At 35.6% G+C, this 23,282-nt stretch overlaps 1 protein-coding gene across 23 annotated transcripts in view; it reads left to right on the top strand.

Annotated features, from left to right (window-relative positions):
* Nucleotides 1-23,282, top strand: part of FBXO34 (F-box protein 34) — a 70,607-nt gene that overhangs the window by 35,499 nt on the left and 11,826 nt on the right. For 7 of the 23 annotated variants that reach the window (XM_039866546.1, XM_039866552.1, XM_039866557.1 and 4 more), the window contains one exon: nt 9,321-9,460. The exons of 15 other annotated variants lie outside the window; for them this stretch is intronic. The gene's annotated coding sequence lies outside the window, so the exon portion shown is untranslated. Of the gene's footprint in view, nt 1-9,320; nt 9,461-19,411; nt 19,435-23,282 lie in introns of those variants that run through there. One more of the 23 variants, XM_039866547.1, reaches the window with a different exon arrangement.

The raw sequence follows: 23,282 nt of genomic DNA, 5'->3' as shown, positions 1-23,282 counted from the left end.
GTTAAGACTAAAAGTGCTATTACCATGTAGTAATCTGTGAACACTTTTACTTCTATACAGCTTTTGGGTTTTCCTGAAATTTATATTTTCCTTTGTTGTTGTTTACTTTTGTATTAACTTTCCACTAATACAGCATGTCCTTGGATAACTTCATTTTGTTCAACATTTCATTATAATGTTGATGAGAAAAATCAGTTCCTGGCCGGGGCCACTGCCCATGTGGAGTTTGCACGTTTTCCCCTTTCTGCGTGAGTTTTCTCTTGGGACTCTGGTTTCCTCCCACATCCACAGATGTGCATGTGAGGTGAACTGGTGTGTCTGAATCGTCCCCATCTGAGTGAGTGTGGGTATAGTGTGTGTGTGAGTGGCCCTACAATGGAAGGGTGTCCTGTTTAGTGTGGGGTCTCACTTTGTACCTTGAGTTTCCGGGATAGGCTCCAGCCAGCCACCCATGACCCTTGCTTGTTTTTTTTTAATCTTTTTATTTTATTATTATTTTTTTTTGATGGTTTTACTTTTTTTAATTTATTTTTTTATGGTGACATTGGTTAACGAAATCTGGTAAGTTTCAGTTGTACATTTTAACAGTAAGGCACATATATATATTTACACTGTGTGTTTACCTCTCATAGTTAAATTTCTTTCTGTCACCACATAATTGAACCCCTTTACCCCATCTACCTCCCTGCTCCCCTCACCCCCTACCCTCTGGTAACCACTAGTCTATAGTCCATGTCCATGAGTCTCTGATTATTTGTCCTGCTCATTTGTTGCTTTTAGGTTTATATCCCACATATAAGTGATATCATGTGATTTTCAACTTTTTCTGTCTGGGTTATTTCACTGAGTACGATTGTCTCGAGTTCCATTCATGTTGTTGCAAATGGCAGTATTTCATCTCTTCTTATGGCTGAGTATTAATTTTTTTAAACTGTATGTATAGCTCATTTATTTTAATATTTAATATTATAAATGTTTTAGATCTTTATTTAACAATTTGATTAATGTTTTTATGACCAGAAGTATGCTGTAGGCACTTTATTCTTGTTTATATCAATTCGCCTATAGTAAAATTGGTTTCTTTAGACATTGTTTAGCTTAAATCTACAGTTTCCAAGAACCTATCTGTGGTGTTAACTGAGGACTTGCTGTATAGTTCAAATTGCCGCGTGTTCAAATTTTCTTTCAGAAAGTTCTGACACTTCATGTATTCTATTAACTTCTCATTTTCCTGAAGATGTGCCCCCATCGGGACTGATTGCCCGTTGTTTTTATAAATGTGTCTTGGGATTGCCCTTCACCAGCATCTGGACGGGTGGGGCGGAGGGGGGGCAGATATTCTTTGCTTCTTTGTGTTGGATTTCTTGTTTTCTAGATCTCATATGGTCCTGTTCCTTGCTTTATGCTCTTATTTTGGCAAAACATATTCTCTAGTAGGTGCCTGAGAAAGTTCATGGGAGTTAAACTTTTAAATCTTGAATTGCTGAAAATGTTCTTTTCTGTCATTACTCTTTTTTTTTTAAAGATTTTTATTAAAATGTAGCTGACATATACTATTATATTAGTTTCAAGTATATACCTTAGTTATTCAACATTTATATACCTAAAGAAGTGATCACCATAAGTCCGGCAACCATCTGACACCGTATACCATTATCATAATATTATTGACTATATTCCCAATGCTGTACATTACATTCCCATGACTTATTATATATCTGGAAATTTGAAGTCTGTTCTTACTCTTAATTGATTGTTTGACTGGATATAGAATTCTGTCTTGAAATTTTTCCTTTGAAATTTTAAAGTCATAGCTTCATTGTTTTCTAGTTTCCTCTCTGTTTACTTCATTGCTCTTGAAGCCCAAAGCCATTAGCTTACTGATCCTTTAGGTGATCAATTCTTTGTTTCTCAGTCTTTGACACTGCACAATAAGGTTCATTAATGTGAGTTTGGTTCCAGCCATTGTACTGAGTACTTGATGACCCCTCTCAGTCTGGGAACTATTTTGTTGATGACTTTCTTCTCTCCTTTTTTTTTCCCCCTTAATTTTCTCTTGTACTTCAAGTTTTCAGATATTGGACTTCTTGAACTGACCTGCCAATGTTCTAATCTACTCTGTTCTTTCATTTCTACTGTTACATTTTTAATTACCAAGAAAGTATGCTCATTCTCAATTCATGACTTTTTTAGTCTTTTTTTTCTTGTAGCAAATTGTTCTGGCTTCATGTTTGTAATTTATGTTTCTGAAAATATTAATGGTGTGTTTTTCTCTAGAGTTTTTTTCTGCCTGTGTAGTCTCTATCAGGACTAGCTACATGATTCACAGGGCCAACTACAACATTGTTCAACATTTATTAAAGAATTTCAAGACAATCACAGCAGAGCATTAAACCTAACACGGAGCTCTTCTAAGTGCAGGGTGCTTTATGACTGCTCAGGTCACATGCCGATGAGGCTAACCCTATTTTCTCTTTCCTCCAACTTGCTTTTTTCTGTTTCCATCTCTGTGTTTTATGCTAGAGGTGTCTAATCTTGGTTATTTGCTAATATTTTAAGAGCAGGATCCTAAAAAGCTTATCTGAAGTTCTGAATATACAAGTAAGGCTTACCAGTTGTCAACTTCACATAGAGTGATCTGATTGGACAAATTTAGTTTTGGAATTTGTCAGTATCTTTATGTTTTTGCCTCTTAGGCTAATCACTGGTTAGATTCCCTAGAGAAGTCTCTTCTAATCTCTTCTGCTTGGAAGTGAAATCTTTTGGGAAGAGCGTTGATAGAGGAGGCTGGGGTCAGTTGGCTTGTACTAGCACAGGAGAACCAATTGTTAAATGTTCAGTAACTTTGTGAGCCAGTTGCTAACTAAATACAGTAATTATTAAAGATTATACGAACAATTAAAAGTATTAAAATCAAGGTTAATAAATACTAATAACTCACCGTTTCCTAATTCTTTTATTACATTTTGTTGTTATGGATGCACCTGAGATTATTTACGTCTGTTTATATGGTGGAAATACTATGTAATAATAGGCTATTGTGCATCTTTTCTGAACTCTGCGTTCACTGACATCATTTGGTAGCAGCCGAGGAAAGAGTATTTGTATCCAAGAATCAGCAAATACTACAAATAACTGACCCTGTCAGTTTCCCTCCCTCCCCCCACAAGATGTTAAACATTTATTTACTAATGTACCATGGACCGGGAACCATGTTAAATTACCTTCGCCTTACCTGATGATCCCTAGTCCAGTTAACCCCGTGTTTTAACCCTTCTCAGATTACCTTCAGCCTTTCACAAGGGTGAGGGGAGGGCATTTTCCTGCCTCAGTGAGAGAAGAGATCTGGGAATTGCATTTCAGATCTCCTCTCTCATTGAGGCAGGAAAATGAATTAAGATTTTCTATTAATTGCTCCCATTTTATCCCTGCTGAACCTTTTGGAGGACTGTTCTCTGATGCTTATCATAGGTTCAGTTTTCTTGGGTCTTTGAGTCAAGTTCTTTACCTCTTATTTTCCAGCTTTCAAAAATTTGTGGCTGTAATCTTTTTTCTTTTTTCTTTTTTTTGGTCTCTGTGGGCTTATATCTTTAAAAAAAAATCTGTTGGTGTTTGGGGAAGGATCAGCCCAATAGCTATGTATTTAAAGTCCATAATCCTTACTCAGAAGTCTAAGATATAATTCTTGGAAAAAATAGGTAAATAGCTTCAGCAATTTAAGGGAATTCTAAATAGGCTTAGCCAATCCCCTGTTGGTTTGCAAGTCTTATAGAATGCAGTTAGGAAAAAATTCTACTGATTCTAGAATATTCTTCATTTCCGTAAGGAAGAAGTAACCTTGTATAAGTAGGTGTTGAACCAGATGACCTGTTGTAGTTTTTTATATGAATGTGTGGGGACATGAGGAAACAACATAAAACAGTTTTAGATCACATAGTTTGGTTTTGAGGACAATTGGAACAATATACCTACTTGTTCCAGATTCTGTAGCAATTCTAGTTGCCCATCAGTGGCAGAATCTGGTGACCTGTTCACTTCTTCCACTCTGAAGCAGCCTTCCTCATGTAGTGAGTCTTCTAATCTTGTAACTTTGTCTCTACCCTTTACCTCTTCTGCTCAAATTCAGAACCTCCCCACCCCCCATTAGATTTGATACGATTGGGTTGTTTAGATTTTCATTACTCTTAATTTCACAACAGGCCACATCGTAGTCCACCAAGTTCTCCTTTGACTATTGATGGTTACCATTTAGTTAAGGCTGGAGTAGAAAGGAAATGGGATTCCAGGGTGACAACTTAAGTAGAAGAAACTGCCTGTCATCTCTCAGAAGGGGGATGTGGGCCTCTCAGGCACTTAAAAAACTCCTGGATTCCTCTATAGAGGAATTCATATATTTACATATATTTTTTAAAAGATTTGTAGTTCAAGACTAACAGCTGTGGCTAAAAGGAATAGATATCTGATCAAGTTCTATTTGATATTACATGTGAAATAGATTAGATGACCAAGTGAACCTTCTTGTTCAAAGTTGTGACTATGGTAATTATTTCTAAAGATCCAGTGTACAGGAATATCCAATTGTGAAATTTAAATATTTCTACAAAAAGAGCTTATGGCGGCTACTGCTTGTTGCTCCTCTTTCTAGCCTCTTCTCACACTGTCTTTCTTGTTTTAAGTAGAAGGCTTTGTTTGTTTGTTTGTTTAATCCTTTGTGATTTTTGGTGATCTGACTGGGAAGAAATGCTTCGTGTGTGTGTGTGTGTGTAGGGGACTTAGGCCAGGTTATTTCCATATCATCATATGCTTAGGAGCAACGTTCCGTAGAGTCTGAAAAGATTTTTTTCTGGGTTTTGAACTTTATTTGTATAAAATTCATACAAAAATCAAGAGTACAACTATCAAATCACCACACATGAAAACAAAATACTATAAAATTGGGACTGTCTTGAGGTAGCTCAATCCTGTGGCTGTCGTGCTTGCCGTAATCTCTCCCCAGAACCTGCCCTGCATTTGCCTTGGCATTGCCCACATCATGCGTTTGAAATAGGAAACCTATAAATCAGGGGCCTTGCTGGCATGGTGCAGGGGGAATTATGATAGTGTTGTGGTAGATTTAAGAAAGCTCACTCTGGCAGTTGACTGTCAAGGTGATGGTGATTGCCTGCTTGTCCTGGAACCTCTCAAGAGTTCTTGTTCTGAGCCCTAGATCGTAGGGATATAATCCAAACAGCTGCTGCCATACTTCTCCCATTTTTGAAATGCCCTAGCCTATATGGTAGGGTGAGTTTTTTGCCAAACTTAACAGCAGGTTCTTTTTTCTGCCTCCTTTCACTTAGGGGACACCTAAAAAAAGTTTTTAGGTGAGAAACTTAAAAAGTTTTTTATGTACTGTCATGGCCTTTATTAAAATTTTTGTTAAAACTGGCTTACTGTTGAAACAACAGATGGCTGTGATAAAATGGGAATGTGTGAACTGTAAAAAGAAACCAGTGCGGATTAAATCATAATTTAAAATATCTTTAATATGATTCACTAAAATGTTTTTCCTTTGAGTTAACCGTTAATACTGGGTTCTCTTATTATTATTCATCTTTTGATAAAACCAAAGAATAAAAAAAATGGGCATAGAAAATGACCAAGGTGGCTTTGAAGTTTATTTATCTAAAGACTTTTAGGACATGGACTTTCCAAAATCAAAGAATCTTGAAAATAAAACATCAGTGTGTAAGAGCAAGGCTGATACGGGCTTTTTGCTTTTTCTATTCAATGTGTTGTCAGAAAAATGGGTTATACCTATCAGGAATACCCGATCCTCTTGTAATATAAGTAATATCAAAATATTGTTATCCACAGATGCCTTAAAGTGGCAAGGGCTTTAACATATGTTACCTCCTATCCCCTTCCCTTAAAAAAAAAAAAAAAAAAAGATATTTGTCTCTCTCCCTTATTTCCCTTGCCAAAAGTAGGTATACATGAACTTTTGCACAGACAGCTTGCAACATTTCTAACTGGTTCCATTGTTTAGCTCGGCCCCTGTAGGTGTTCAGCATTTGTTTATTGGAGAATTGAATCAATAATTTTCCAACTGGTGCCTTTCACATCCATTCTCTGTAAAGATGCTCCAGGGATCTGTCAAAAATACTAACCCAGTCATGCTACTTCCCTTTTAAAAATCTTTCAGATAGCCCTCAGCAATTTAAAATTTTGTCTCCAGGACTTTTTTCCTTCTAAAATTGTTTTTGATTTTATGCAATTACCATATATACTGTGGTCAGAAATTCAAACAGCACTGAACATAGATGCAAAAAAATATACGCTCCTAACTCTTCTCTGCAAATATCCAATTTGCTTGGCTTAGTGTATCTTTCTGTGTATTTGCAAACTGCATTATAGCCTTCAGTTTTGTTTTACACAATAGTATTGTCCGCTTTTCTCCCTCCCCCTCCAGTGGTTTGGGTGAACTATTTAATATCATGGAAATTAATGCTTTGTGTATATTGCAGATTATTATTCTCCCTATCTTTTGCTTGTTTTTAACTCTATGTTGTGCTTTTTTCAAACAGGTTTAAATTTTGTTTTGTCAGATATACCAGTATTTTGTCCTTTGTTGAGGAAGGGGAGTTACTTCCCACTAAGATTTATAAATCATTCTTTAATATTTGACAGTATTGGATTTTATGTTTTACTTAATCTGGCACTTTTTAAGTTTCTGTTTATAATGAAGTAGGCATTTACCATTTCACTCAAATATTCAGATTTCTCAATTTATTCAAACATCCTGCTTTCCCCACTTAACTTGCTCTGCCTTTATCATTTAGGATGCTGTTTGGTTGAACTATCTGTTTCTTCTCTGCTGCTTTACTGTTTTGATTACTATAGTTTTAATGTATGTTATGGGAATTATGTTGTTCCCGCTGCAATTCATATTGACTATTCTCTCCCATTTACTTTTTTATTTAGATCTAAACCATATACCATAAAATTCACTTTTTAAAAGTGTACAGTTTACTGGTGTTTAGTATAGTCACAAAGTTGTGCACTCATCACCTGTAATTCTAGAACATTTTTATCATTCCTAAAAAGAAACTCCATACCCATCAGCAGTTACTCTCTATCTTTCTGCCTGTCCTGTCTCTGTCCTGTCCCTAGACAACCACTAATCCACTTTGTCTTTATAGGTTTGTCTATTCCTACTGATGGAATCATAATAGTATGTGACCTTTTGTGTCTGGATTCTTTCACTTAGCATAGTGTTTTCAAGGTTCATTCATTTTGTAGCAAATATCAATATTTCCTTTTTATGACTAAATAATAACCCATTATATATATATAGATATATATACCACAATTTATCCATTTGTGCACTGATGGACATCTGGGTTGTTTTTACCTTTTGGCTTTTTAAAATAGTGCTGCTATAAATTTTTGTGTACAAATATTTGTTTGAGTACCTGTTTCCAGATCTGTATACCAGGAGTAGAATTGCTGGGTCATGTGATAATTCTGTTTAATGTTTTTTTGTGTTATCTTTAATTTTGATCTTTTATCTGATAAGTTTTGACTTTACTATTAGACCAAATAATTTTTAATTTAATTGTTTAATTTGAAAGCCTCAGATAACATGTAGTTTGCAAATAATGACTGATTTTTGTTTCTTCCCTTTGAATATTTTCATCTTTTTGTAATATAATAGCTGGCATCTTCGTTTTATTCCTGGCTCTAATTTGGGAATGTTTTTAATATTTTACTATTGTGTATGCTTTGCTATTTTCTGTAAGTTTCTGGTACATTCCTTTTATTAAGGTACAGGTTTTCTCTATCTCTAGTTTGCTAAGACTTTTTAAAAAATTACATGTAGATACTGAATATTATTTTAAGGATTTTTGAGATATGGAATCTTTCCTTTAAACAATGTTTCAGGAGCATCGGGCTTGCACTAGTATTGGCCTTAGTTGATTCCTGATTATCTTAGTGGATTTCTCTCCCTCCATCCAGTTTGTTGGTTACCCATATACAAAATTTGAAAATTAATCTGAGAACCTCTGTTTTGGAAAATCTGTAGTGCCAAGTACAGTGCTGGTGTAAGAGCTGTACGTGTTAGAATGTGGTCCAACGTGTTTATTTTCTTTAGTCTTCATTCTCTTCGTTTTTTTCCTATAAGCTAAACCATTTAAAATCTTGCTATTAGATTCAAGAAACACACTCATTTACATGTTTATAAATATACTTCATAATTAGTTCTGCTCCTCCTACCTCATTCCTGATAAAAAAACAAAGCTATAGAATGCTTTGAATTTTCAGTGAAGTAGCAAATTATCTCTCTTCATAGGTTGCTCATCACCATAGTAACAAAGAGCCAAGTCATGCTTGAAGTGGGTCAGAATGCTGGTCCATAGCTTTTCAGAAGGAACTAAGACAATCTAAATATCATTTTGTAGATTAGACAGCTGGCCTGCTCAAGGTGTGTCTCAACATCCCCAGCATGCACAAGATACAGGAAATCGTTTGTAGAGGAAATGAAATTCCCTGAGTTGAGGTTTCATGACATTACAAAGACTCTAAAACAAATCTAGATGTTCTTTACTTTCTGCCTGAGAATAATCAAGTTGCTTCCTTTTAAGGCTCATTAACTCCCCCTCTCCCACCTCAGGTTCCCAAATCCACCTGAAAACAACTGGTAGAGGTCTGGGGACTAGAGAATTAAATGAGGGCAAGGTAAAAAGTGATTTTTACTTTTGGGCCAGATTGTGTGAATGGGGACCACAGATAATCTTTGGTTTAAATTCATTGTGGTTACATTTTAAAGTGCTTTGTCTTAGATCTTGCTATGAGAAAAGGTTGTTTGAAACCTAAATTTTAGAGATTTTTCTTAACAGTTGTTTGTAAAGCTAAGATCTGGGAAGAGGTTTAATTGGGAGAGAAATAGATCAAGATTTGGGAGTTTTCTGCCTGAAACATGTACCCTGATTTTTGGAAGATGTCAAAAATAAAACTTAATTTTTAGTTGGCTAAGAAAATATAGAGGATTGTCTAATTTTTTGTTTATTAATAGAATTAAAGAGTTAGGAAAATCAAAATATAATTCATTTGGATTAGCTAAATAATTTTCTTTATGAAATGATGACCCCAAAAAAGCATAAGTTTAATTATTATCAGGAAAACTTGGGAGTTTGAGATGTAAGATAGAAAAACTCCCAATAATACAAACTCTGGGGACATTTTGATATTAATCGGAATATTAGAGGCCTTCTGAAACATCTGGTATAATTTTTATTCAACAAGTATTGAATGTCTAAAACATACTGTTTGGGTTTCGGTAGATACAGAAGTGAATGAAACTAAGTCTTCTAGAGCTATGTTCTAGTAGAGGAAGATGCACCAACATGGACACATGTCAGGAAGGAGTGCCTCTCGGAGAAGATAACATTTGAACAGAAATGTGGAGGAAAGAGTGACACAGGTAAATATCTGGGGGAAGAAGCAAAGGGTAACAGCTGCAAGTATAAAGCTCTGAGATGAGGTTGTGCTTTGTGTGTTGGAGGGAAACAGGGAAATCAGTCTCATTGGAGCAGAGTAAGCACAGGAGACAAGTAGAAAATCAAATAGTGGGGGGGCCATTTAGAGGGAAACCAGTGAGGAGTGTGTCACAGAGAATAATATGATGGACTTACCTTTTTCCTTATAGGATCATTCTGCCTGCTGAGTTCGAAAATAGACTATATGGGGATCAAGAGTGGCATTGAGAGACTAGTAAGAGACTAATGCAGGCAAGAAGCAATGGTGGCTTTAGAACAGGTACTAGCAGTGATGGTGGTGAATGATAGTTGGATTCTGAATATATTTCGAAGGTAGAGCCAGTGGGATTTGCTGATGTGGTTTGTGAGAGAAAAAAGGATCATGGATGACTCAATATTTTTTTGGCTTTAGCGATTGGAAAAATAGGGTTGCTGTTTACTAAAATGAAGAAGATTTTGGGACGGTGGTGCTAGCATATACACAGGGAATCAGAATTTTGATTTTAGACATGTTGTGTTTGAGTGTTTATTAGAAATGCAAGTGGAGATTTTGAATAGTTGGTATTGTCAACCTTAAAAATAAAATAGCCAGTTATTTTACCAGCAAAAATGAGTTTATTCGGGAATGGCAAAGGAATTTAAATTTGGGACACTCAAGCTATGGCAAACCATAGGCAAGTCCTGGAGATAACAAAGGAGAGGTATATTACTTTATAGAGAAAAAGGAAGGAGTTAGGAGGAGCTGTTAATAAACAAAATGTCCATTGGAGGAAACCAAGAATTGAAGCATAGTGGTTTTCCACTGGCTGATTCATTACGGTTTCTCAGTGGCTGGGTCTGTTGCTAGGCAAGTAGAAAATCTCCCTACACTTCCTGCTGGTGTAGTAAAGTAAGTATCTTCCTGTGGAGAAATGTCAGGAAGGGTGTGCTTCCTGTTGGAGTCTGCAAAGTGTCCTGAGTGGTAGTGCATGAGAGTGCCCCCCTTCAGGACTTCCCACTCCATTTTAATGAGCATTTTAAATGAGATTTCCTTCATTCATTGTCACAGTATACAAACCTGGAGTCCCGGAGAGAGGTTTGGGCTGGCCAGTTGATGGAGCATGTAGGTTATTATATTTTGAGCATTAGGCTGAGGCATGGGGGACTTAGGGTGCCATTTCGCAAACTGTTTGAGCAGCCTTTTGATATCCTAGTGAACTCACAGGAGTTGCTACAGGATATTTAAATATTTCCAAGAAAAGAGCTTGCCATGTGTTTTTAAAAAGTTTCTAAAAAGATGTATGAGATATGAGCATATGTGTTGTTTTGTATGTTCCTGTGTGGCTGAGATCAGCTAGGCGCAATTTTGTATATATACCCAGTGTTTTTCAGAGAAGAAATAATACATAAGCAAACACAAAATTCACATTTTACTCAAATTATTCCCCAGTATATCACTCAGTCCCATATGGCAGAACTTATTGTACTTAGTTCCTGGAAGCTGGAGTAGAGAATTTGCTCTGATGGAGATGTGTGCAAAATGTCTTTTTAAAAAGTGGTTTATTTTTTTTAAAAAAAAGGTTTATTTCTAAAATTTATGCATATTTTGATTTTTTCCTCTATTATACCATTCTTAAACCTTACTAATGATTAAAATTAATTCCATGGACTAAACATTTGTTGCAAGAATGAATGGGTAAGTAGGCTGTTTTCTTCAAAGCGAGTGTACTACTCACCTTTGAGAATAAGATGACTCAGAAAATTAGAGAGATCCGGGTAGTAATGGATGAGATCAGACAACTTTAGAAGGAACATAAAATAGTAAATGAGTACTAGAGAGATTTAGAACAGTCAAGAAAATTAAGACTCAGAAGAATGTGAACACTTAGGAAGCTGAACAAAGTTTGTAATAAACTGAAGTTGATTAGGCCTTTAGGAGGAGCTTAAAAACACATTTCAATCCATTTTCTGCTTTTAGGAGAGGGGGGTCGGGGGAGAGGCTGAATTTTCCTGTATTGAGTATTTTGGTTTTTAAGGGAGGATATAATCAGTTGTGGATCAAAAACTATATTTCAAGATTCATTATAGCCTGATTGAATTCTTCCTTAGATGACTCTTTTTTCTTTGCTCTTTTTTTCTTGCATAACCCAAACCTGGTTTAATAATTTTGATACCAGGAGAGAGGGTAATATGAATGAATGGAAGATTCAGGTGTTCAAATTTCTGAAATTAGAATTTTAATCCCCATTATAACTTTATAAATTGACACACTGCTTTATAGTATGAGTTAGCCTTGGGAGCCTCGTTAACTGAGTGCAGTGATAAAAATGGATTTCTGGTTCTGCATTAATATATGAAGTGGCTAGGTGGTCGTCTCATGATCACTTTATGATTCTCAAGATTTATAATTCCAACAGAAGGGAGGTCCTGTTCAGGAAACCAAACTTTTTTAAAAGGCATTTTTTGGATTAAGTTCTTTTTTAAGACCAAAAAAAATTTTAATGTTATTTGATTTTTCTGATAAAATGTGCCTAGTATATAAGGGGATTTCCTCTTAACCTCTCGAGTCTTTCCATTTCCTCTACTCTTAGTTCCATGCTAGGAAAAATGTTAATTTCAGAGCTGTTTTTCTTTACCTTATGGCTAGCCTTTGTTTTTAACGTTTTCAATCCAATATAATTTTTTGCCCCTGTTTGACTTGCCTGTTTTTTGTTCTTCTAACTACTTCCTCATCTTTCCAAATGAGAGCTTGTGGAAGGCATTTACCTGTAGTTTTAATTTTTGTGTTTCCTGTAGTCATGTGGGAAATTTCGAGCATCAGATAGCCTCAATGTCACTTTTCTCTTTCCATCCAAATTTATCTATAGTATTGAAGACTTAGGAAATACTGTACACTTATTGCTAATAGTGAGTGACCTCAAGAATTTACCAGTTTAAAACTTGATTTCTGGGTGTTCCTACTTTCCCTGTATTGTCTCAACCTCTCTTTTAAGTTTTATTGGCATCTCCATCAATGTCTTTCTAAAATTTGTTTCAGATCTACTTAGGGTATTTCAGGAATGGTTTGAGTACATACCAGGATCTGATTCAGTTCCAGAAGGACCTTGCTTTTTGTGCCTTTTTGTTTCTGTGCATTATCCTGATGTTCTCATCCCATTTCTGGATTTGTCATGTAAATGGGCACTCATATTCTTTCCAAATGGTTTTATTAGAATTTTTTTTGTTTAATGATACATCATTTGCATATGACACATATACTCTCTGCTTCCTTTTTTTCTCCATAGAGACCTTTTATGTATTGTGTGCTTTATTAGTCTATCTCCCAACTAGAATGTAAGTTCAGGGAGAATGAGGATATTTGTATTTTGTCCACTGATGAATCTCCAGTTTCTAGAAGAGTGCCTGTTACATAATAGATGCTCAATAAATGAAAGATCTCTTTGACGACTTACTCTCAAACTGTGAGATCTGAATAGAAGAAATGATTGTTTGAATGTTCACATTAGATACTAGAAATTATTTTATACTTGTGATGTGAAATGGAAGAAAATTCACCAAGGTTAAGGATTGGTGAAAATCCTCAGTGATCCCTTTAGGCACCAAGATTGCAATTTGAGTGCAATGCTAGTGTTGCAGGTGGGTGAGCCTAGAGATCTGTACCTTTGTAGTTTCAATCAAATTTCTGAGAAATAAACTTCATAAATATATTAATAGTTTTTCCTGTGCTGTTCTCATCCTCTCCTCCACTGAGTAATTTCTGGTCTGGAGCAGTATTTTGTAAATTTGAGCAATATATGAACCCATCCAAAGGGAGAAATTTATTGAGGCCCTTCAATATAGATAGAATTGTAAAGTTTTTATGTTATATTATAATGTAGTTAAATATGTATGAACAAAACTAGTAAACCCTGTTGCTACTTTCCTCTTTTACAACTATACAGAGGTAATAAATACATAATATATAAAATTTTTCAATATTATTTTGATGTTAGTTTGAATAAAGACTAAAGTAATACATGCAATATAAATGCCGACATTAACTTTGCAGATTCTTTTGTGTATGTCATGTTTTAAAAATACTATTCATTGGAACTACTGCTGAAACCTTTGTTAACATTGTTTGGCTTTCATTTTGCCTTTGTTAAACCAGGGTTTCAAGAACATTAAAGCATATCTATGGGTATTAAATAATTATTTTTAGGAACTGAATTATTTTTAGGAGCATAAATTTAGGAGCTGGAGAACATCCAATTTGATTATCCTTGGATGTCTAATATTTTTCTTACCTATGCATTGTAAACATGACCCTAGACAGCTGTGTTTAATATAGTGAAGCATCATGGGGAGACTTTAGTGTTTCTTACCTATGCATTCCACTACTAGTAGAAATAAGAATTATAGTAAACGTTGCTCTCTTTGAGGGTGTTGTTATGTAAAACACTGGATGAACTGGTTTAAAGGGTTTTACTTACCTGTGTACTAGATCTGACACTATCACCTCTCCATAAGAACCCAGGTAATACAAGTTAGCTTCTGGTTTGCCTCTGGGTAATGTTTAGTTATTTCGTTAATCACTGTAGAGGGCTTTTTGGATACAAAGTTCTTTCTTAGATTGTCTTAATTTGTTTCTAAAACTGGGAGGGAAGTGTTTAATACAAGATGGGACTGAGTGTCAGTTCTTGAAGTAAAATATTTTACAGAATGTTTTCATAGAGAGAACTTAATGTACCTCTTTATTTAAATCTTTTATGACTTAAAAGGTGGTTTGTTTTAAATTTTAGCATGTCAGGAAAAGTTAACCTTTGAAGTAATGGCTACATCACTTCTGTGATCTTGAGCAAGTTTAGGTTTCTGAGCGTTTATCTCCTTTTCAGCACAGTGGTTATAGACTCAGGTACAAAAACATTGATGGGGTATGAGGTTTGTGGTGACAGGAGGACCACAGGGGGATAGGCATGCAGAAACTGGGGAGAAAGAAGGAGCAGTTGGTACAAAGGTCCCAAGATGCAAATGAGCTTAGGAACAGAAAGAGAGCCAGTGAGATGTTTGTGAAAGTACTTTGTAGATACAAAACATTCCTTTACAGCTCTGTGCTGTTATGGTTGGGAAAGATGCGTGTGTTTGTTTTCTTTCTCCAGTGTGCTATGGTTTGTTAGCTGCAAGGCCACCTTGCCCAGGAGAACAGAAAGGAAGAGTAGGACCCACGAGTCACAAAATTTCAGCAGTTTGTACATTATGATTACTGTTACTTTATTTGTACTAATAGTCTTATTTTCTATAAGTTTATCAGTAGGAAAGAGAGGAGTAGGCTTATTAATAGAAATTTTGGGTGAGGGAGTTTTGTATCATTTCTAACTCTTAACCATGTTTGGCATGCGTAGTTTTGCTATCTGTTAACCCGACACTGAAATTTGGTATTCATTATCAGGTTCTCCTTTGTGGTTTAGTTTGTTAATAATTGAAGTACCTCAGAGTTCTGGGTGTGAACTCTGCATACTTTATAATTAATTTAGAACAAGGGAAGTTAGGATTTTTCTGTTGAAATAATAAATCACTGTGACTTCAAAATATTTATACGTATAAATAAAATTTGGTTTATAAGAATAACCAAAATATGATAATAGGACATAGTTTATGTTTTTATAGCCCTAAAGTTGGACGTATTTTTAAACTTCTTAGTGTCCTCTTCTTTTCTACTTTGGGTGTGTAGGAGTCTGTTTATCAGAAATTTTGTTAGTGCTGATTTTTTTTTTTTTTTTGGTCTTTGTAAACATGACCCTAGACAGCTGTGTTTAATATAGTGAAGCATCATGGGGAGACTTTAGTGTTTCTTGTTGGGACTTAATGTCTGTGTATTTTAGTATTTAAAGGATGTGGTTTGAGGCTTTGAAAATGAGGGGGAGGGTGTCTAACCCCTAGCTGTATGCCTGCACATCTAGAGTGTCTGTCCTGGAGGTTATTAACCAACATGAACATTGTTTTTAGTTAAACTGGCAGTATTCAGCTAAGTAACTTTATTGTGGAAGTGTTTGTTTGCACATGGCTGGTAAGTAGGATTTTCTTTTAAATCTGATATTGCTTAGGAGTAATTTAGGTAACTATAGTGCTGTCAGACTACTTTTTGCTTTGCAGAAAAGTAACCAAGATTAAAGGTGACCATGACCTAGAGTGTTTCCTGTGTCTTCTCTTCTTCTACCTCCTGTCTCTGAGAGCAAGGTGCAAGATCAGGAGCTGATGGGTGCAGTTGCTTAAGTGCATCAGCTTCCTGGGCTGTCCAAGTATTGATTAGTCAGATACTCATCAGTTCCACGTAGAAGGTCCTTGCTGATTGGCTGGTTTCTTTTAAGTTCTTAGGTTTGACATTGATTTCACTCTAATGAACACTTGCCGTGTACAAGGTATTGTGCTGCATGCTCTGTGAGAGATACAGAAAGGGTAAGATTACTCATACCTTTCAGGAATTTACAGTATAGTAGGGCAGATGAGGACAAGATAGACCATGGTAAGTGTTCAAAGAGAGGCACGGTTCTGGGAATTCAGAAGAGGCATGTAGTATCTGTTCTGCAATATTGATGGGTGGGGATGAGGCAGAGGGTGAGACCTGGGCAGGGAGGGGCCCAGTTGGGGGAGCAGTTTCAGTTAGTTCAGGTGGGTAAAGAATGATAAAGATGCTTTACAGGTAGAGAAGAAAGGTCACATGGCCACCGTGAAGGTGAAGAGAAGAATAGAAGGAGGAACTAAGGCAGCTCTTAATCAGGATCCCAGAAGTTTCCCTCAAATTCTATGCAAAGTTGTTTACGTGTATACTCTGGCATTTTTCTGGGGGCAGATTGCTCAGCCCATTTCTCAGATTCTGAAAAGAGTCTAGGGTCCAAAAAAAGGTTGAGAACCACTGTGCTAAGTTAGCTTTGATGTTGATTTTTGAGGCTTTGCTGAGAATGAGGAAGTCAAGTAGTAGAACAGACTTTTCCTTGTGGGAGGTAGGGTGGAATTTGGGGAACTGAGCTTATGCAGTGGTCTCTAGAGTGGGGGCTAGGTTGCCTGTCAAGCTGGGTTTCCCACGCAGCACATTAGGTAGATCCATTAGAGACTGTGTGACAGTGAAGGCCAGGTGTTTTTCATGCAAAGGAACCCCTTAGCATTTCCTGCTCTTTATTTGAAGGCCAGGTTGATGAAGATGTAGGAGACTAACTAGGTTGCTGTTGTAGAATAGTTTCTGGCATTTACTTTTCTAAAGTGTTCAATGCCTGATCCTGTGGAAGAATCTAAAATATCAGACAAGGACTCTGCCCTTCAGGAGCCGATAGTATGTAATGCTTTTTGTTCAGCTTGGATCTGTGCATGTTGTTATCTTTGGGTCTTTAATCATTTCCTGGGCAAAGAGAAACATTTCCACTAAAATGAACTTGAAGTGACTTTGGTTTGCAACGTACTTTATCTTTTAAAAGAATGGGGAAGCACTGGGATTTGAGGTTTTAGAAAATACAATTATAAATATTCTGTGCTTGTAATTAGGAACCTTTGTACAGCTGATTTTGTGACTTTTAGGCAAATCATTTGACTCTTCTGACAGTTAATCATTACGTAAATGTGTGTACACACACAAGCAGGGCTTTATTTAAAATACTGAAAGCACATTTAAAAAATGACCCAGCACTTAGTTTCCTAAGATGAACTGCCACTGTACACCCAATCTTTAAATTAAAATATTATTCATTTATTATGTCATTAAATATATATTCATGTTCACATATATAATATATTCAGTAAATATGTTATATAAATATATTCAGTAAATATATTTATGATTTATATTATGAAATTATATTCATTAAAATTTATGTCATTTATTAAAATATTCATTATACTTTAATTGGTCACTTTCCACATTTGTGAAATGAGAATAATAATAATAATTGTATCTCATGGGGTTGTCCTGAAGGCGAAATTAATTAGTACATATGCATAGCATACATAATGAAGCTCTTTAATGTACAGTTTAAATGCTCAGTAAATACCAGTGGCTACATTGTTATTAATAATATTCCCCATGGGCGAATGTGTGTGGGGGGGAATGACTTGTTATAAAAGGATTTACAGTGAAATAGCTTTAGCAAAATTTTCTATGTATTTAGTTTGTAGTCATCTTTAAAGTTGTGAAAGTTAAGTGCTCATATACAAGGCAGATTCAGGTATTTATTGTACTGTTTGTTTATGTTACAATATGAAGAATTGAAAGCCATGTTTTTAATGAGAGATTGAAAGCCATGTATTTAAGAAATAGATTCTTTTTTATTTGACTGCCTGTATGTTTGTCTCCTTTTCATTTCTTATCTTTCTTGTTGCTTTCTGATTTATTTCCTGTCCAGTTTTCAGTAATGGGTGTGGAGTAGGGCAAGAACTTACATTGGTTGGTGCCCGGTATCTGAACCAGGAAGGAGTGATGCATCAGACAGCCTGTGGCTTAGTAGGGAGGAATTTAACCATGAGCCCTGCAGAGTTGCCCTGCCTAGGGAACCACTGAATTCCGTTTCCTCACTCCAAATCACATGGTATGCAGCTCCACACTATGTGTGTGCATAATGGACATTTCTAGGCTCATTCATCCAGCGTTTTCCAGATGTTTCCATTTATTTATATTTCTCTTTTTAAAAAACTAGTAATTATGGGAAAATTTAGTTATGCATAAAAATACAGAAATGGTAGAGTGATAAACTTCCACTTAGCCATTACAAGTTTCATGGCCATTTCTTCTTTACCATATTGCTTTGAAGGAAATCTCAGACATGGCGTAATTTAAAAGATTTTAGGATGTATATCTAAGAGACGAGGACTAAAAAAATACATACATATATATATACACAAATATTTTTACAATATGTATAGGCTCCTCTCTCTCCCTCCCTACCCCCGCTCCCCGAATTTGCTTGAAGAAACCAGTCATAATTTGTTCTATAGTTTCTCCCCAGTCTAGATTTTGCCATTTTGTATCCCTTAGGAGTTCATCTGTCTGTTGTGTTTCTTGTAAATTGGTAGCTGGATTGACCAAATTAGGATTGATTTTTTGTTTGTTAAGTGTCTTTTTTCCCCACCAGGAGAATGTAATATCTGGTTGTTTCAGTTTTGTGGTGTTAGCAGCTACTGATTACCAATACCGAGATCTATTAATTCACTAACCATTGGAAAATGGTAATACCTATTTCTTTTGTTCCTTTCATTTATTTTGAATCAAAACCTATCAGGAAATTAGGTCATTTAATGGCTTTTTAAGATAGTATTTTATTTTGAATTAGTATTTTTTCTCTTTGACTTTGTAGCAGTAATTAAAATATAGTACATGGTTTGGTGTTAAGATGTGCAATATGCTATCTTGGATAGCAGATTACTGCAGAATGACTTTAGTCATATAGTTCATCTAGTTAGAAAGTTGTCTTCAAGGGCTTACTGATAGCTATTACCCAGCTAGAAATAATAATTAGGGACAAATATGCATTATAATTACTATGTAGCTTTCCTACTTACTATTACAAATTTCTTTTTTAAAGTCTTAACCTGCTTATGTACTTTTTTAAAAAAAAATAATTTTTTATGGTGATACTGGTTAACTAAATCCAATAAGTTTCAGCTGTACACTTTAACAGTAAGGCATAAATATATATTTACACTGTGCGTTCACCTCTCAGAGTTTCTTTCTTTCTTTTTTTTTTGGTAAGCTATTTTTTAAATGAGCTTATATACTTAATTTTCAAAAAATCAGTTCTAGGCTTGATTTGGAATGAGGAGCAATAAAGTCTAAAAATATGTCTCCTTAGTACAGTTTGCTTTGGTGTTACTTAGAGAAGACCTTGGTTTTAAAACTGTGCTTTTTTTTTTTTTTTTGTAAAATTATAGAAGGAAGGCTTGGAAGATAATCTGATTTTGTTCAGTTTCCTGGTTTACAGTAAGTCCCATTTAATAAATTTTGCATTTTACATTTGGGTATTATCCATAGAGGTCTGGCTCCTACTTGGTATCTTTGAGGACCTTCTAAATAGTCCTCTGTTGATACTTATAATATGACAGTATGTTTGTTTCTGGAAAGAATTTGTTTAGAAAAAAAACCCAATCACCTCAATGGTATTTCATTTAGAACAGGTAGCTGAAGCAGGTGCACTAGAAAGTGTTCTAAAGCCTAGAGTTTGATCAGCTCAGTGAAGCTCAATAAGTGTCTGTGGAAGAGTTAATAGGGGAGCTTTTCTTGAGTAAATCTTAAAGTGACCAGGTAATTAACTTCTTTCCCCTCATATATTCTTACTGCCTTTCTCCTGTACTCTCTTCAGATCTTGTTCCAGCTCAGTGCTCTTGAGGTGAGCAGACTCAAAGCTAATTAAATATGGTTGAATTTAATCTTCAGATACATCTGCAATGGAATAAACCTGATTTTCACTTTTCTTTGGGGGATTTTGAGTCTGCTTTCCAGATGAACTTGGACTTTTGATCGTGTAAATGGACATAGAAGGGAAATTAAAGTGATAGATCAGGAAATAAAATTTTAAGTTTTTCAGCAGTTTGCCAGATGGCTCTTCAGCAAGTTATTTAGGTAACTCTCTAGAAATAATGATATAATAAATCTCTTTAATGAATAGCAGTTTTGTTTTCTGGGGCTTCATCTTGCTGCTAATAGCTTGTTGGATCCAACACAAGGCTAGAGTGACCCAATTGAGGTCCTTGTGCAATAGAGATTATTACATTCTTACCCTGTTTTCCAGATTCAGGCTGTCTCATCTAGAATACATCATTCATTCAGATTCAACAAACATTTTTTGAGTGAGGCACTAGGGCAACAGTGGTAAACCAGGTAGACAAGGGTCCTTGTCCTTGGGAGCTTACATCTTAGTGAAATTATCCACAGAATTCCCTAGGTGGACTAGTGGAATTCTGTTTTTCTTTTGCCCAACTATCCAGAGCTGCTTTTTGAGGAAAGTCAGAGACTACCTTTGAGTAGAGAGAGTAGAATACTAGCCAGGTTTTAAAATTTAACAGCATGACTTTATTTTTGTTGGCTTTTAGTTTGGTATGTAGAAAATAATGGATCTTCTTTCAGTAAACAAGAAACCTGCTAGTATTTCTACCTATTGCTGTTTTCTCTTTTTAGTCTAAGATTTTGTGTTGAATTACAGTAAGTTTTCTTAGTTTAGATTTTCTGAAATAATATTTATTTTCTCCCCATCTTTCGTGTTGCCTGGTAGGATTAAAATTTTTTCTGATATTATTTGGTTGATAATTAGCTACTTCCAGTCTTTTGGAAAGTAACTAAATGTAAACATGGTTATCACATATCCTGTATTTTTCAAGGTAATCCCATTTTCAAGTATTTTGTTTCATTTTTGGATACTGAGTTTTTAATTTAAACAATAAATGATCCGTTAGGTCAGTCAGTTCTTTAACCTGAGTCCATGGATCCTGATGAACTTTAGGGAGGTAGTTTGTGAACCTCCTGAAATGATAATGCCAGACCTTGTAGATATGTCAGGAGAGGCCCATTTGCTTTCAAATGAGATTTTAATTAATAGGAATGATAATTTTTTTTACCCTTCCAGACATATTTTGCAGAAAGTTAGAAGATTGTCCAGCTGTTTATTATTATTAGAGCAGTGAGCTCTTGAATCATTTGAAGTGTTCTCTTGAGCCAACTTGGGTTATATAGAGATCAAATCAAAATAGCTTTATTTTTCTTTTATGTGATCTTAAAACATCAAACTTTAACCTGAGCGTTCTTGTTATATATCACCATTGTTACGGGCTGAATCATTGGTCCCTCCCCCTTCACATGTCAAAGCCCTAATCCTCAGTACCTTGGAATGTGACTGAATTTTTGAGAGGAGGGTGAGCCCTAATCTAATCTAACTTGGTGTCCTTAAAAAAAGAGGAAATTTGAACACAAAAGATAAACATAAGGGGCATGCGTGAACAGAGGAAAGACCGAGCGAGAAGGTAGCCGTCTGCAAGCTAAGGAGAAAGGCAAGGCCTCAGAAAAAAACAGACTTAATGACACCTACATCTTGGACTTCTAGCCTCCAGAATTATAAGAAATAACTTCTCTGTTTTTCAAGCCAGTCCAGTCTGTGATATTTTGTATGGCAGCCCTAGCGAAATTACATACTCATGATGAAGTAGCAGTTGAGTGACAATAAAAAGTATAGCAAGGTAATTTAACTTTTTCTCTGCTGTAGTGCATTTTTGGAGAAATGCTGCAATGTTGTATATAGCTTCACACAGTCTAGTACCTGAAAGAGATGGTGGGATCTAGGAAGTCTAGATATATTAATATTAATTCCTATTTTTATTTGTCTTATTCTTTATTGATTTGTTTATCATTTTAGAGTTTCCCACTTGCTTGTGGTTATATTTTAATGTCCTTCTCTTCTATTCTCTAGCATTTTTCACTCAATGAAACTAATTTTTATAAATAGGTCTGTTACAAGCTCTGTGTGTGTTCTGTGCAGTCAGTCCAGTCCTCCTTATTCTCTGATAATGTCCTCTGTCCTTGCGCCTCTTCCAGACTGTCAGTTTTCTTTTTTCCCAGACCCTCTTTTTTCTTTCCTTTTTTTTCCACTTAAAAATTTTTATCATTAGTTAGATGAAGTTGTTCTTTGTCAGATAATGTTGGTTCCAATCCTTCAAAATCTGTTAATATCTGCTTCATAGTCCAAGTCTTTCAGATTGTCCACGCACACTGCTGCAACGTTGCGGGTTCGGTTCCAGACCACTGCAATAAAGCAGAGCATCACAGTAAAGCAAACTGTAATCTTTTTGCTGGTAGGGGGCGGGGGCTTGTCTTCAATTTGTGGAAAAACGCAACATCTGTGAAACGTAATAAAGCTAAGTCCAATAAAACTAGGTATGCTTATATATTCAATTTTTGATGTTTCTCTGCCAAAAGTAAAATTTGATTGTTTTTAACGGTTTGCTTCTATAGGTAACTGATTCACTACATTGGAAACTTAGATTTAGAAACAGATGAAAGGCCAAGGGGGATGAATGTATGTTTCTAAAGTTTGCCAGAGGGCAGATATTCCATCAGTTTTGTTCATGCTGAAGTCACAGGGTCTGACACAATGCCTGACACTTAGCAGGATGTTAAATATTTGATAAACAACTAGGTTAATTTTAAGTAACATTTAAGGCATCCAAAAGTGAACCCATAGCTCAAATTCTCCTTCCTTCCACAGTTAAACTTCTGAGTCTTCATTTATGATATTGAGAATAAGCTTGCTAAGGAGCATCCCATTCCATCATCTGTCCCTTCGTTATTGCATGGTGTGGTAGGTAAGAGCATGGCCTTTGGCTCCTGACCACATGTGTGTCCAGGCTCCTTGCTGTGCTCGCTGCGTGATCTTGGCAAGTTCCTTAGTTTCCCTCTGCTTTGGTTTCTTCACCTACAATTGGAGACAGATTATGCACTTCTTAAGTGTTAGGGGAGACTGTGAGCTTAAAACAGTGCCTAGCACATAGTAAAGATTATAGAGCTGTTAAAGCAATTATTAGTCTAGTGTAGAAACTAGCTAGTCTCACTTTTTGTATCTTTTATCTCTGTCTAACATTGTTTTCTTTCCCGAGGTATAAAAACCGTTCTTTCTAAACAACAAAACCTTTGCCGTAACTGGCATGATTTTCTTGCTGTAGCAGTATAAATTAGCACTACCCCATTGGAGAGGGGTTGGGCAAGATATATCCAGTCATAAAAATATTCACACTGTGACTCAGGAATTCCACTTCTGGGAAACTTCTAAGGATGTAACCTTTAAA

Source organism: Pteropus medius, unplaced genomic scaffold (assembly GCF_902729225.1).
Source record: "Pteropus medius unplaced genomic scaffold, Ma_sr-lr_union100, whole genome shotgun sequence".
NCBI lineage: Eukaryota > Metazoa > Chordata > Mammalia > Chiroptera > Pteropodidae > Pteropus > Pteropus medius.
The sequence above is the reverse complement of the archived record's forward strand: the minus strand, read 5'-3'. Positions and strand labels throughout refer to the sequence as shown.